The 14,983-nt window shown below is 43.6% G+C and overlaps 1 long non-coding RNA gene across 1 annotated transcript in view; it reads right to left on the bottom strand.

The window, feature by feature from the left end:
* Window positions 1-14,983, bottom strand: part of LOC126092079 (uncharacterized) — a 588,364-nt gene that overhangs the window by 485,107 nt on the left and 88,274 nt on the right. The window lies entirely within an intron of this gene.

The raw sequence follows: 14,983 nt of genomic DNA, 5'->3' as shown, positions 1-14,983 counted from the left end.
AAAAACACAAGGGGTCACATCAAATAATTTCACATGCATGCATCTCCAAAGAACTTTGCATTGTAGTTCAGAATTACACAGCCACTGCAATATCGTATTTATCCATCAACATCGGACGAGCGACTTTCAAACAAAATGTCTCACCTGTACGGGAAAGTACGTAATGGATCTACGAGCACACGTCGTAGACGCAAGGTTGACGACATATGGAAGTTTGGGTCTGGCTGTGAGTCGTGCACAGATAGCCAAATGGTAAGGTCTCTGCTCGCGATAAGCGGGAAATCCTGGTTCGAGTTACAGTCCGCACAAATTTTCATTGTCATTCGATTCTGCAGGTGATGGGTGTCGACATTGGCAACTGCGAATACATTTAATGTACACAAGGTGTACTACAACTATTCGTTGCACCTGGCTTATAGGTAATATATCTGAGCCTCGTTGGTGCCGTTGGCAGGTTGGCATCGCGTAATATGGCTAATGGCGTCTCGATTTCTTCTTGTGTATACTGGTGCCACTACGTTTCCTAGCATTGTCTATCCATGAGTGGCAGCAGCAACGGTTATCGATACCTAGTACTGTGGTACTACCTTTGGAAGGACGTCAAGTGTTTTCTGGGTCGGAGTGTGTCGGGCAGTTCGGTTGGGACGGAGCAGCACTGAGGTCCGACAGCGCAAGGACATACCGGGACCGCTGGCGGCTGTAGTTGCGAGGGCGACAACCTCGTTCTCCACTGGCCCCAGGACGTTTGAGTTGAGTGAAACCTCCACTACTTTGAGATCATGCCGTTTGTTTGCGCTTTGCTGCTCGCAGGGTCGCTGAGACGAAGAGCAATGAGTGGAGTGATTGGAGTTGGCGAAATTAATTAGTTGTCCTCCACCTTTTATTATTAATAATTGAATTCCTTGTGTTTATTGATGAAGTTTGACCAGCGGTATTTTTCTGCCTAGTGGCCGCTAACGCCCCAGTTACGTGCCCTGGACGTTAGCTTATTTTCGTGGCAGTGTAGCTTTACTCGCCTTGCCGCTGCTGTCCGGTAAGGCGTGTAGTTCGACAGCCTCCTTGATTGTGGTTCAGATATTTGTTTCTTTTGGACTTATTTGGTCGTAGTGGGTCATTCTGCTTCTGGATGTTCTAACACCGGATTCAGAAACGCAGTGCTGTCCGCCGGTTCCACCTTGCCTGGGTTATTCCATCATTGTATTGGTTGTCAGACGTTAGGTAGATGTTGCAGGAGTGTTGGCCAGCGTTTAAACTGTCACTAGTTTGAGTTGCCATCCGGTTAAGTGAATGCAACTCTTGGCTGCCTGTCTCATCGTTTACGAAATTCAGCGACTTTCGCAAGTCGATCCTTGGAGCATTGTCTGAGGCCCAGTTCTCCCTTGATTTGATCAGATTGTGATGATTGTCAAGGAAGCCTTCAGCCGTGAATGCAGTTCACCTAAAGAATTTTTAATTAAATATTGTCTTAACAGTCAAATTTTATAATTGTTTCTTATTGTCAACCTTATATGCAATTGGTTCCAAGTAAAGTGTGGTGATGATGATGAAGAGGTCCCATACTCCAAGGAGCATAGGGGACGATGCGGGAGACCCGTACTGCTGTACTAGGCAGAGCTTCTACTGGAGGTGGTTTGCCATTGCCTTCCTCCGACCGTAATAGGGATGAATGATGATGTGAAGACGACAGAACAACATCGTGTCACCACGAAGCAGGAAACATCCCTGACCTCGCCGGGAATCGAACCTGGGACCCCATGCGCGGAAAGCGAGTACGCTACCACAAGACCACGAGCTGCGGACGTGTACGTTTACGTGATTTAAAAAAACGAACCGTGCAGCCAAGGGTAGCTGAGTAAGGCCCCGTCCACACCCAATCTGCCTTTTCCGTAAGTACACACGTCTCAATATCGTACGTTAGTGTGCTGCTGGTAGCATCTACATCTACATCTACATGATTACTCTGCAATTCACATTTAAGTGCTTGGCAGAGGGTTCATCGAACCACAATCATACTCTCTCTCTACCATTCCACTCCCGAACAGCGCGCGGGAAAAACGAACACCTAAACCTTTCTGTTCGAGCTCTGATTTCTCTTATTTTATTTTGATGATCATTCCTACCTATGTAGGTTGGGCTCAACAAAATATTTTCGCATTCGGAAGAAAAAGTTGGTGACTGAAATTTTGTAAATAGGTCATAATAGAGCATAATTGGTAGAGTCGAGCGTGAGTCATTGGTGGTATCTCCCGATGGGTGGAAATAGTGTGAGCCATCGATGGCACATGCTGGTGTGAACGTGTTAAATTTCACACTCCATATAGCTTCAAATTACCTACAAATTTAATTATGCGTTCTTCCCACTATACCGTCTACGCACGATAAGTAATTTTTTTTATTTGCTTTTCTTCACCGTGTTGCAATTTTGACGGTCAACAGTGTACCATGGTTTCTCATTTCTGCGCCATACCAAAGCTGAATAAAGGAGAGCTGAACTTGAGAAGGCTCAAGCATCGACGCAATACCGAGAAAAGTGAATCGCAGTTTGCAAGCCAGAGCGGTTTCCTGCCGCTGTGCGCCAGCTCAGGTAGGCACGCAGGCGACTGTGGGTGCGCCGCGGCTCTCCGGGAGTGTTGACCGCGGCGTGCGCAAGGGCGTCCGCAGCGCCACCGCCGCCGCTTTCACTTGCCGCCCACGCAGCCTACGACCCGCCTCTCCCACGCCAGCCCAGCTGCGCGGCCACCAGCCGCCGCCAGGCGCCACCGACCCGCCTCACACAACACCACCTGCTGGCTCGCCGTACCTTTCATACAATATCTGGTCCAGAGTGTTTGGACCCTAGGGTGCGTCCACACTTCACCTTTATTACGGCTTCAGCTCTGCTCGAGACACTTTCAATAAGGTGCCTGTATTTCTGCAGATGAATGGCAGCTCATTATTGCTAAAGAGCCGGAACTACACTACTGGTCATTAAAATTGCTACACCATGAAGATGACGTGCTACAGACGCTAAATTTAACCGACAGGAAGAAGATGCTGTGATATGCAAATGATTAGCTTTTCAGAGCATTCACACAAGGTTGGCGCCGGTGACGACACCTACAACGTGCTGACATGAGGAAAATTTCCAACCGATTTCTCATACACAAACAGCAGTTGACCGGCGTTGCCTGGTGAAACGTTGTTGTGATGCCTCGTGTAAGGAGGAGAAATGCGTACCATCACGTTTCCGACTTTGATAAAGGTCGGATTGTAGCCTATCGCGATTGCTGTTTATCGTATCGCGACATTTCTCCTCGCGTTGGTCGAGACCCAATGACTGTTAGAGAATATGGAATCAGTCGGTTTAGGAGGGTAATATGGAACGCCGCGCCATGCTGGATCCCAACGGCCTCGTATCACTAGCAGTCGAGACTTGACGCTGCATCACAGACAGGAGCGCCTGCGATGGTGTACTCAACGACGAACCTGGGTGCACGAATGGCAATTCGTCATTTTTTCGGATGAATCTAGGTTCTGTTTACAGCAGCATGATGGTCGCATCCGTGTCTAGCGACATCGCGGTGAACGCACATTGGAAGTGTGTATTCGTCATCGCCATACTGGCGTATCACCCGGCGTGATGGTATGGGGTGCCATTGGTTATACGTCTCGGTCACCTCTTGTTTGCATTGACGGCACTTTGAACAGTGGACGTTACATTTCAAATGTGTTACGACCCGTGGCTCTACCCTTCATTCGATCCCTGCAAAACCCTACATTTCAGCAGGATAATGCACGACCGCATGTTGCAGGTCCTGTACGGGCCCTTCTGGATACATAAAATGTTCGACTGCTGCCCTGGCCAGATCTGCCCTCCAGATCTCTCCCCAATTGCAAACGTCTGGTCAATGGTGGCCGAGCAATTGGCTTGTCACAATACGCCAGTCACTACTCTTGATGAACTGTGGTAATCCAAGCTCTGTTTGACTCAATGCTCAGGCGTATCAAGGCTGTTATTATGGCCAGAGGTGGTTGTTCTGGGTACTGATTTCTCAGGATCTGTGCACCCAAATTGCGTGAAACTGTAATCACATGTCAGTTCTAGTATAATATATTTGTCCAATGAATACCCGTTTATCATCTGCATTTCTTCCTGGTGTAGCAATTTTAATGGCCAGCAGAGTAGATGTGGTACTGAAGTTGGGCGCTGGGGTTTGAAACGAAATCTACATTCTAACTCATTCCAAAGGTTGTATGTTCCATTGTGTTCAGGTCAGGGCTCAGAGCAGGCCAGTCTATTTCAGGAATGTCATAGTCGACAAACCACTCCCTCACAGACGCTGCTTTGTGACACAGAGCATTGTCATGATGACATAATCATCGTCTCCGAAATTTTCCTCTACTTGCACGCGGAAGACAGTGTTACAAAGTATGTTCATATCCTTCCGCATTTGGTGTTTTCTTAAGCGTAGTGTGGGACCAGGCACCATCTCGTCTTTACTACACTGTTGGTACCACACACGATGGTATGTAACCAGGAATTCGCCAAATCTAAACCTTTCCATCGGATTGCCACAGGGTACAGAGTGATCCATCCCTCCAATTCACTCGTTTCCCTTTACCCACGGTCCCGTGGCGTTGCTTTTTACACCACTACAAGCGTTGCTTAGTACCGACTACGGGCTACACAAATGTATGGCTTAGGATGAGCTGCTCGAACATTGCACACCGTCCTGTTTAACACCCTACGCACAGTCACTATGCTAGTTGGAGTGGTGTCAGCACTTTGGATATCACCACTGAGTAATTCCGCTGTTTTAAAGAGATTTTTTAGATTACAGTCCGCAATGTTCGGCGGTCATTGTCCGCCAGTACATTAGGTCTGCCTAGGCTTGGTTAGCTGTGGTTGTTCCTTCGCGTTTCCATTAATCACATCACCAACAGCATTATAAGGGTAAAAATTTCCCTAATGGATTTGTCACCCATTCGGAGACGTTCGATGTCAGAGAGCTCTCCTGGGCGATACATTCTGCTCATACAATGAAGGCTTTCACAACCGGATGTTTCAGCTGCTGAGAATTCTTCTGCTGTTGCTGCTTCTCTTCTTACTGCACAATACTCCCCGTTTCCTTTTATCCTTGTACGTCTGCCTCTCGTGAGATCTTGTCGCCATTTACGCATTACCTGTGGCGTACATTTGGTCCGATAGTTTACACACATAACCCAAAATGACAACCGTATTGATTCCTCAACTTGAGAGAGCGCACTGTGACAAAAATGTTGTAAACGGTGACACAGATGATCTCCAGTGCTGACTTGCTGCTCCAGATTCAGAAGATGTAGTGGGACCTCTTTTATCCACCCTTCATTAATCCAAATCACCTGTTATCAGAATAGATTAATTAATAACAGAAACAACCGACGAGAAAAATCATAAAATTTAAATTCAGTCAATCGCCAAACACGGATCCTGGCACCGTACAATTAACAAAGTATCACTGTACAGTGCACTCCTGTATGGCCCCTCTCCCCCTCCCCTCTCCTTTGTTGCAAGTGTGGAAGTATATCGAGGAAGATGGGAGTGCCATTGCTGCTTAGGACGGATGAAGGAGAATTGTTGAAAAAAGTTGCTGCCGAATTTGGTGTCTGACTTCAAATTGCAAGAACAACCGCAGAAAAGTTGAAGACTTTTGTCTCTAAAGGTTTTTTGCAACGAAATTATCGCAGTTTCTTTGTCTGTGCAGAATAACGATAGTAACAGTGCTTCAGGTATCCAAGTTGACGCACAATCTGGCGACATGTGACACCTACAGAGACAACTACGCAGTTGGACAAAATGAGGGTTTATTCGCAACGTCAGGTACGAACTAATTCTGGCGAAACACCTGGGAGATCGTCTACCCATGCACGACGTACTAATCTGACTCAAGGAAGTTAGTGATTATTTCAGTGTATAAACCCAATGTGCTTTTTCTTCAATATCCTGTAAATATTCAGGGCCACATAATGTGTAATTTACGTGAAATTATGTAACGTGTCTATATACGGCATTTAACCCATGGCATTCTAAATTTTTCTTGAGTTCCCTATTATGTTTATTTTCGATAATGCGGATGACCTAGGGACCATCTAACCTTTATAATGAGTTCCCACTGTCAGCATAATCAAAAGATGAGAACACAACGCGAAGTATTATCACAGTTCGTTTTGCACACTTCAGTATCCAAAACACACTGACGGAAATGAGAAGTGTTACGGCATGAAGCACCAGTTCGATGTTTATCGAACTTTATGGAGAAGTTCATCACATGAAGGATATTAAATGCGTAAATTTTTATTACATTTAGAACTGATCGCCATCACTGACATCAGTATTAGCCGTGACCCCACACGGCAATGAATACTTTCTCATATTCCTTGTGCCATGACAGCAAACGACCTTCGAACGGCATCTTGATGAATTTCTTGTCATCCCTTATACACATCCTGAGTCAGTTCATAAATGTTACTGGGCGGAGGTTCGTATGAAAGTATACGTCTTCTCATATCATCCCAGACATGCTCAGTGGATGACAAATCTGGGGACTGGGCAAGTCAGTCAAGGATCTGTACATTCGTCAAGGCGTCTCTGGTGTGAAATGCAGTGCGAGGTCTAGTATTCTTCTTCTTCTTCTTCTTCTTCTTCTTCTTCTACGTCAGCATTTATCCGCAGTCTAGTTGGGGTCTGCCGTTTCACTTAGCGCGATCGTGTGCTTGGTCAGGGTGGAAGTCATGATATTTGGCAATCGTTGCGACGGTTTCCCTACAGATCGATTACCATCGACTTTCTGAGAAAACCCAAGTTGCGCTATTTTGCTATTATTTCTTGATCTATATGAAATATGTGTCCACACCATCGCTGATAGCTTTCCCTTAGCTTTCCAATGATAGGTGCCACTTCGTACCACATGTGACTTTAATTATTGCTAACATGGTGATGAAAAGTCAGGTCAGGTGTCCACTGAAGCATTTGGCGACCCCTCAGGAAGAGTTTGCACAACAGGATTTACAATTCTTGCTACAAGTTGCTGAGTATTCAACCTCTCTTCAACTATTACCACAACAGCCCTGCTGTTATACCTAATAGTTCCCCAACACCAGGAGTTGTAGAAGTATGGATTTCGAGAATCGCTGCAAACTGTGATCTTTCGTCAGGTCGTCTATAAACATGGCGTTGAGCGGATCAAACAGAAACGAGATTAATAACTGAACACCACGGACTGCAACTCAGCGTTCCCGTTGATTCTGTCTCTACGTCATACAGATATCTGTCTGTGGTGTGGTATCAGCGGCAAATGACTCACGGGAATCCGAAATCTCAGTGCAGCTTCCAGTTTCTGTTCCCGGTGGACAAAATGCTTGTAACTACTGCCTATATTTCGGCTGCTCTCGTCCGTCCAGAGTCAGGAAGACAATCCTAAAATAATCTCGTGGAGTATTCCTCGAACGACTTTTTCCTACTCTTCTTGCCATACTTTTGACCTGAGTTCGCCTCGTTACCACTCGTTCTGCAGTCATTACACCGCACCTAATTGTCTGCGCGATCCATCGATATCATGTCCCTCATGCCAATAATTCGACCGTTGTGAATGTCCGACAGATGGGGTACTAGGTTACACAAACATATTCTTTGGCAGACTGTGTTGCAATCTCCAGTAATTACCTTAGACAAATCAAAACAGCCACCATGTACTTGCACCATCTGACGGATTGGCTTTTTTATGTAGTTAAAGTACTGAAAACAAGCCGTTTCCCCCACAGCATCGCCCACATATGCGTTCGACACATATGTAATTTTATCCTCCTCCTCCCTCTCCCTGCCACTGTCTGTTCACCTAATCTTCCCACCTTTACCATCCATATCCTCCTCCCCACTCTCTCTGTCTCTTCATCCCCTTCTCCCCTACTCTCTATCCATTTCACCCACCACCTTTCTCTGGCGACATCTTCCTTCCCTCCCTCTGACTGTATCCTCCTCCCCTCTCTCTTTCCATCTCTGTCTCCTCCCTTTTTCACCTGCACACTACCCCTCTACAATTTCTGCCTGCATTGTGCACATTCCCTCCCCTTCCCCTCTCTCTGTCCATTTGCTCCTCCACCTCAAATTGTCCATCCACTCCTCTATCCATCTCAAGCTGTTCCCTACCATGCTCATCAGCATGTGTATCCCTGCAATACAGTTCATGAAGCAGGCCAATATTACTCCCACAAAACACTTGTCATGAAAGACAGGGTACACATCAGGGGCTTGAAAATAATTTATTTACTCCTGACATTCAGAATACCATGGAAAGCAGGTTGATACTACTTCAAAACCACATGTCTGTCATGCAAGTCAGCTTACATGTCAGGGCCCAGAAAACTATTTGTTGCTCATGACATGTAGGCTTCCCTGCAAAGTATGGGGAAAACACGTTTGTGCCTGCATCTCAGGTCCTACTGAAGACAGAAGATTATAGATCCCACTATGCTGACACTTGTGAGGCCTGCTGTTCCTGTGCCAAATTTGTCCGAAATCGATCCAGTGGTTTGGAAGGCTATCCTGGACACACTCTCATACATACATACTTCATAAATACATTACATACATATATACAATCTGCTTTACATAAATACCAGATGAGCTACTATAAGGATGAAATTTTAATCAACATATATTACAGGCATGTAAATACTAGAGAGTCAGTTTATTACATTTCCTTGTAGCCTATCATCATCCTGTTCCTTCTCTGCATTCATTCGATGTCCATGGTTATACATGCTTGATAAGGACTCTATCGGATCAGACTCAGTCTCTCTCTCTCTCTCTCTCTCACTCACACACAAACACACACACACACACACACACACACACACACACACACACACACACAGTGAAAACATTAGGAAACATTATTACACAGAGTGAGAGTGCTGACCTATATAGACAGCTGTTCTGAAATTTACATTAATTGTTTGATTTCCGAATCTTGTGCTGGTGATATCTCATAACTTCCACTCCCTGTTTGTGACCTCATCATGCAGCTCGTCAGTACCGCGCCTTTCTAAAAGCTGATCAAGACGTCAGATTCCATTGAAGATGACACAACGAAGATGACACTCCAACACATCTCTAAGGATGGGGTTCTCCTCCAGATGTTGTCATACCAAGCAGAACTGTTAATCCCAGTGTCTGTGTACTCATGAAATGCTGCAATGGAATTCAGTAAGATCATTGTGAAACAAAAGCTCGGAAGCTCAGCATTGTCTGGAAGGGAAAAGCGGGCCGTGGGAAAACCACACAAAAATAAACGAGAGTCCGACGGTACAGACGTATGCTGAAAATTTATATGTCAGGTAGGAGTGAAGTCTGTAGAGAATCCTTGCCACAGGAACTGAAAGGTTGGTCAGACATCAGGTAAATCAAATAGGAAGTGTTAATTTCACACTTGGAAGAGAAGCAGTGCTTAAATTTAGACTGCATAAATCAGATTGTAGGCGGTAATAGGTGCAGTAAACAAGGGGAGATGAAGATATTAGCACAAGAGCAAAGAGATGGCGGACGACATCAAACCAGTCGAAAATTGATGACTACGAAAAAAGACACCATTTTATACTAATTTGCACAAAGAATCACTGTTAATCGAGCAGGGCTAACACACATGCAACAAAAGTAATATGGTGGAAAAAATGACTTAACTACAATCTAATGGATGTTCTAGGTGTGAAACTCATCTTAATCGATTTTGACTGGCGAACCAAAGGATAAAATCGCTACCGTAAAGAAAAATTCATTCTTCTAACAATGCCAGCATCTGACAGCTATTATCGTCTAGGAACGTAAAGGCCACCCATTGTCTGGAGACCTACTTTTCTTCTACAGGCACAATAGTGCATAGCATTTAAGTTACTGATAATGAACTATTACACTGTACATAGCACGTCATGTTATAAACAATAAACTGGTACTGATATATAAATGCCACATGGCTAGTGCAAGCGTTTCAATTTGACAACACTTCTGTGGTTTTCATGTCTTTTCATGCTTGTTTATTCAAGCAGCTTCTGATTTGTCCTTGTGAGGCTGTGTGGAAACGGTTATAGATATACAGGGTGTCCCTAAAACACACCGATAAACTTTAGGGACAGGTTCCTTATACAGAAATAAGTAAAAAGTCTAGTAATCGCGGGCTTTAAAGTGCATACCTTAACAGGTATGAGCACTTATTCATCTTCGATACGGCAAGGTCTTTGCATTCCGTATATTGGGAGGAAGAAGTATTGACCAAAACAGGAAAAAATGCCTAGTTAACATGGGGGTCTAAACTGCATACTTGAAGGACTACGAGCACTTGTTCATTTTCGTTAGTGTGAAACACATACCTTTTACTGAACAAGTGCTCATAGCTATTTAGGTATGCATTTTAGAGCCCAAGTTAGTGCAGTTTTTTCCTTGTTTTGGTCCATACTTCCTCCTTCCCAAAAATGGAAAGCAAGGAACTAGCAGTAGAAGATGATGATGTTTGGTTTGTTTGGACCTCAACTGCGAGGTCATCAGCGCCCGTACAAAGTCCCATTTTTTACACAATCCAATTTTTTTCCCACAGTCCAGTCTAGCAACAGTCAATAATGATGATGATGAAATTTATTTATTTACACGTCAAGTTCCGTAGGAGCGCCGGCCGCGGTGGTCTAGCGGTTCTAGGCGCGCAGTCCGGAACCGCGTGACTGCTACGGTCGCAGGTTCGAATCCTGCCTCGGGCATGGATGTGTGTGATGTCCTTAGGTTAGTTAGGTTTATAGTTCTAAGTTCTAGGGGACTGATGACCACAGATGTTAAGTCCCATAGTGCTCAGAGCCATTTGAACCATTTTCCGTAGGAGAAAATTGAGGAGCAAATCTCCAAGATCATGTAACGTGACAGTACGTGAAATTACAACATAAAAGTAATAACAGATGAAAATAAAATGTTTATGACCCCAAAAAAAGTCAGTCCATAAGTTTAAGTAAATGCAATCAACAATACAACAAGATTCAGCTTAATTTTTCAGGGAACTCCTCGACAGAATAGAAAGAGCGACTCATGAGGAAACTCTTCAGTTTCGATTTGAAAGCGTGTGGATTATTGCTAAGATTTTTTAATTCGAGCGGTAGCTTATTGAAAAATGGGTGTAGCAGGATACTGCACACCTTTCTGCACAAGAGTTAAGGGAGTCCGATCCAAATGCTGGTTCGATTTCTGTCGAGTATTAACTCAGTGAAAGTTGCTTATTCTTGGGAATAAGCTAATATTGTTAACAAGAAATGACAATAAGGAATATTTTTTGAGAGGCCAATGTCAAAATACCCAGACTCATGAACAGGGGTCGACAAGAAGTTCGTGAACTTACGCCACTTATTGCCAGAACCGCCTGTTTCTGAACCAAAAATATCCTTTTAGAATATGAAGAGTTACACCAAAATGTAATACTATACGACATAAGCGAATGAAAATAAGAAAAGTAGACTAATTTTCGTGTCGAACGATCACTCATTTCAGATACCATTCGAATAGTGAAAATGGCAGCATTAGGTCTCTGAACAAGATCCTGAAAGTGGGCTTTCCACGACAGTTTACTATCAGTCTGAGCACCTAAAAATTTGATCTTTTCAGTTTCACTAATCATATGCCAATTATGTGAAATCGAAACGTCAGGTTTTGTTGAATTGTGTGTTAGAAACTGTAAAAACTGAGTCTTACTGTGATTTAGCGTTAGTTTATTTTCTATAAGCCATACAGTCAAGCCATACAGTCTTATTTGGTCACAGATGTTGCTAAAAGCAAAAAAAAGAAAAAAAAAGGAGAACTGGAGATCCCCATTGGTTGTCCAACAGAGGACATTCGCGTCAGAAGTCAATGACTCCGTACTGTACCATAAAATCGAACTTAACAACAAGATCTCCATATTTCTGTGCATTTAAAATCACGTACTACGTTATAACCAGTTAATATATGTAGAAAGAAGCAAAAATTTCCGAGTATCCTCTTAGCGAAATTAGACAAACAATTAACCCACTTTTAATGTTGTATATCTAGAGGTAGGTCAGATCAGAATACCTGCTAGTCACTAAAGACTCGTTCAATTTCGAAGCTATTATTACTACTACTATATCTACTACCACTACTAATACCTTGATACGTGACAAGGGTGCACACATCGGCTGTCACCTCTCGACCGGGAAATGTAAGCAGCGGGTTCTGAACGGAGCGTGCTCCCCGAATTGGCAGCAGCCTCCTGCAGCTGCCAGGATGTTGCTGCCAACATTCTGTGCCGGACTTCGATAGGGACGCTGCTGAGACAGCTGCAAAGCTTTAAAATAGAATGACATAGAAAGCGCCGTTTTGCAAGTTTCCGTGCAATCTAGATTCTGTTTCTATCCGCTACGGTGTATTTTATTTCCGCTAATTTCGACTCCCTGAAACTGAAAAGCGTCTACTTTATCTCGAAAAAAAAAAAAAAAAAAAAAAAAACAGCACTGCGTGCTACATTAATCGCCTACTATACGTTGTATGTAGTGTTTTGGAATAAGTGGCGTAATAAATTCGAAAATGAAAGAGTCTAAAGTTTCTGTTGCTTCTTCTGTAACCTCACTCTGGGCCCACAATTATAATTCATTGTAGAAAATCCCACCATTAAAAATACCTATTTCACTTCAGTGCTTTTTACTGACGTACATTAAACGACATTCACCTCGCTCAAAACTGGTACTTGTTCAACTTAATCGCACATTAGTTACAAGCAGCTAAGAAAATTATCGTAACTAAATTATGTTCGTCAGGTGTTCCCACTTCATTAGCTCCTCTTAAATATTCTTGGGAACCTTATTGGAAAGAATTTCCAGCAGCTCGGGTTAAGACAGGACAGGAACTTGTGTTAACTAGTTTGATGTAGAAAACAGCCAAAAAGTTGCGAAATTCTGTTCTTTTTATTTAACTGATGACCGGTTTCAACATCAAACCTGCTAGAAAGGGACTGTATGTACTGAAACAGTATGGTGCTGGAAAAGCATTTAAATCACGCTAATTTCATCATCTCTTATGTACTCCGTAAATGCTTGCAAGCTGTCATCGGAGTGGATGCTTCAAAACCACATAGCTGGAGCACTCATCGAAACTAAACTTGTTCTCACCGACGTCAGCAAGTCAGAACCTCTGCTCACCTGAAATACAACGCCATTCTCAAGGACGTCACTCTTATAAACATTGTGATGCAGTAACAGCAATGACAAGTTGCATTTCTGATATTGTGTCTAATCAGAGAACAGTTTTTATATATCTGTTACCTTGTATGTCGTTGGTATACAGTTTAACCGCTTCTATCACGAAAGTTGTAATCTCATAAAATTTAAGACAAGATGAAATTTAAACAGAACAGCTTCCTATACAACAAATAATCGCTCCAGATTTCTGAGCGAAATTTTACCACACAGATCGTTCCTGATAAATTATAAATATGATTTCATATTAGTAATTTCCAGGAATGATTGCCTATCGAAGTCGCAGGGTCCAAACGATACATTCCGAACGTGCGATAGTAAATCGATCATGCGAGTTTCGGGCGGGCGTTATGATCAATTATTTCTGATTGTCATTTTTATCTGTTTACCGTCGTTTCTTTAGTTCGTGTACATTGCATTCCCGCCCTAATTATTTGTTACTTGATTGGGAATACCAGGTGGTTTCTGTCGATAGCTAATGTAATGCCTAGTGTTCCTGACATTTCTTCCGCGGATTCTCTGACATGGAAAACTCTAATTCCATGTATATCCAGCATAGAGAGTTGTTTAACTTTTTGCCGCAAATATGGACTTCTGCCGGACGAGGGAAGCAAGGACTGTGTTGACTGTGGTGCTGAAAATCCTGTAAAACTTCGTAAGAATAGTGTCGATACTGAAATACCGTTGCAATTTAATTGCGGACAGTGCGGAAAACGAACCAGTATCACGCAAAATACGTGGTTCGACTCTCCGAAGTTATCCATTCAGACGTGCCTAATTCTTGTATCGTGCTGTATTCGAGACTACACGTTGCAAGCAGCAGCATCAAATACTGAATTATCTGAAAATACCGTGTGCGACTACTTCGGGTTTTGCCGAGAAGTCTGTTACGCTGTAGTGGCAAGTGATAGTGTGCCAATTGGTGGGGCGAATAAAGTTGCAGAATTAGACGAATCTCATATAACCAGACGAAATAACCAGAGAGGACGACCTTCAAAAAGTGAAATAGATCACATTTGGGTATTCGCTGGATATGGTTCAAATGGCTCTGAGCACTGTGGGACTTAACTTCTGAGGTCATCAGTCCCCTAGAACCTAGAACTACTTAAACCTAACTAACCTAAGAACATCACACACATCCATGCCAGAGGCAGGATTCGAACCTTCGACCGTAGCGGTCGCGCGGTTCCAGACTGTAGTGCCTAGAACCGCTCGGCCACTCGCTGGAATAGAGAGAGAGTCCCTGAAGTGTTTCGTTGTCAGAGTATTGTCCAGAGACAAGGTCACTTTAGTGGGTCTCATAAAACACTTCATACTGTCTTGTACTAAAGTTATAACTGGCGGCTTTCAGTCTTACAAGACTCTGAAAGCTGAAGGGTTCGACCACGAATTCGTGAACGATTCTGTGTTCATGTCTTCGGATGACCCCAGTGTCCACACCTAGAATACTGAGCGGCTGTGGAAATTTGTTAAGTCTTCCATAAAAAGAAAAAGGCTTACTTGTTTCAGTACCTACACTTCCACAACATCCGTTTACAGGGGAAAGTCAACGCATGCGACACTCTGCCGATATTCTTGCGTGATAATGGCAGAGTTTACCCTAGCTATGGGAAAAAGGGAATTGTCCCTGTACCATATATAGTACATCATATGGACTGTCACGACGATAACACCGACGACAAATAAGGTAAGTCATCTGCTTTGAAATTACAAGTACTTTTGTAACGCT

The sequence above is a fragment of the Schistocerca cancellata genome, chromosome 7 (assembly GCF_023864275.1).
Source record: "Schistocerca cancellata isolate TAMUIC-IGC-003103 chromosome 7, iqSchCanc2.1, whole genome shotgun sequence".
NCBI classification, from domain to species: domain Eukaryota; kingdom Metazoa; phylum Arthropoda; class Insecta; order Orthoptera; family Acrididae; genus Schistocerca; species Schistocerca cancellata.
Note: the sequence above shows the minus strand (reverse complement) of the source record. Positions and strands in the feature narration are given on the sequence as shown.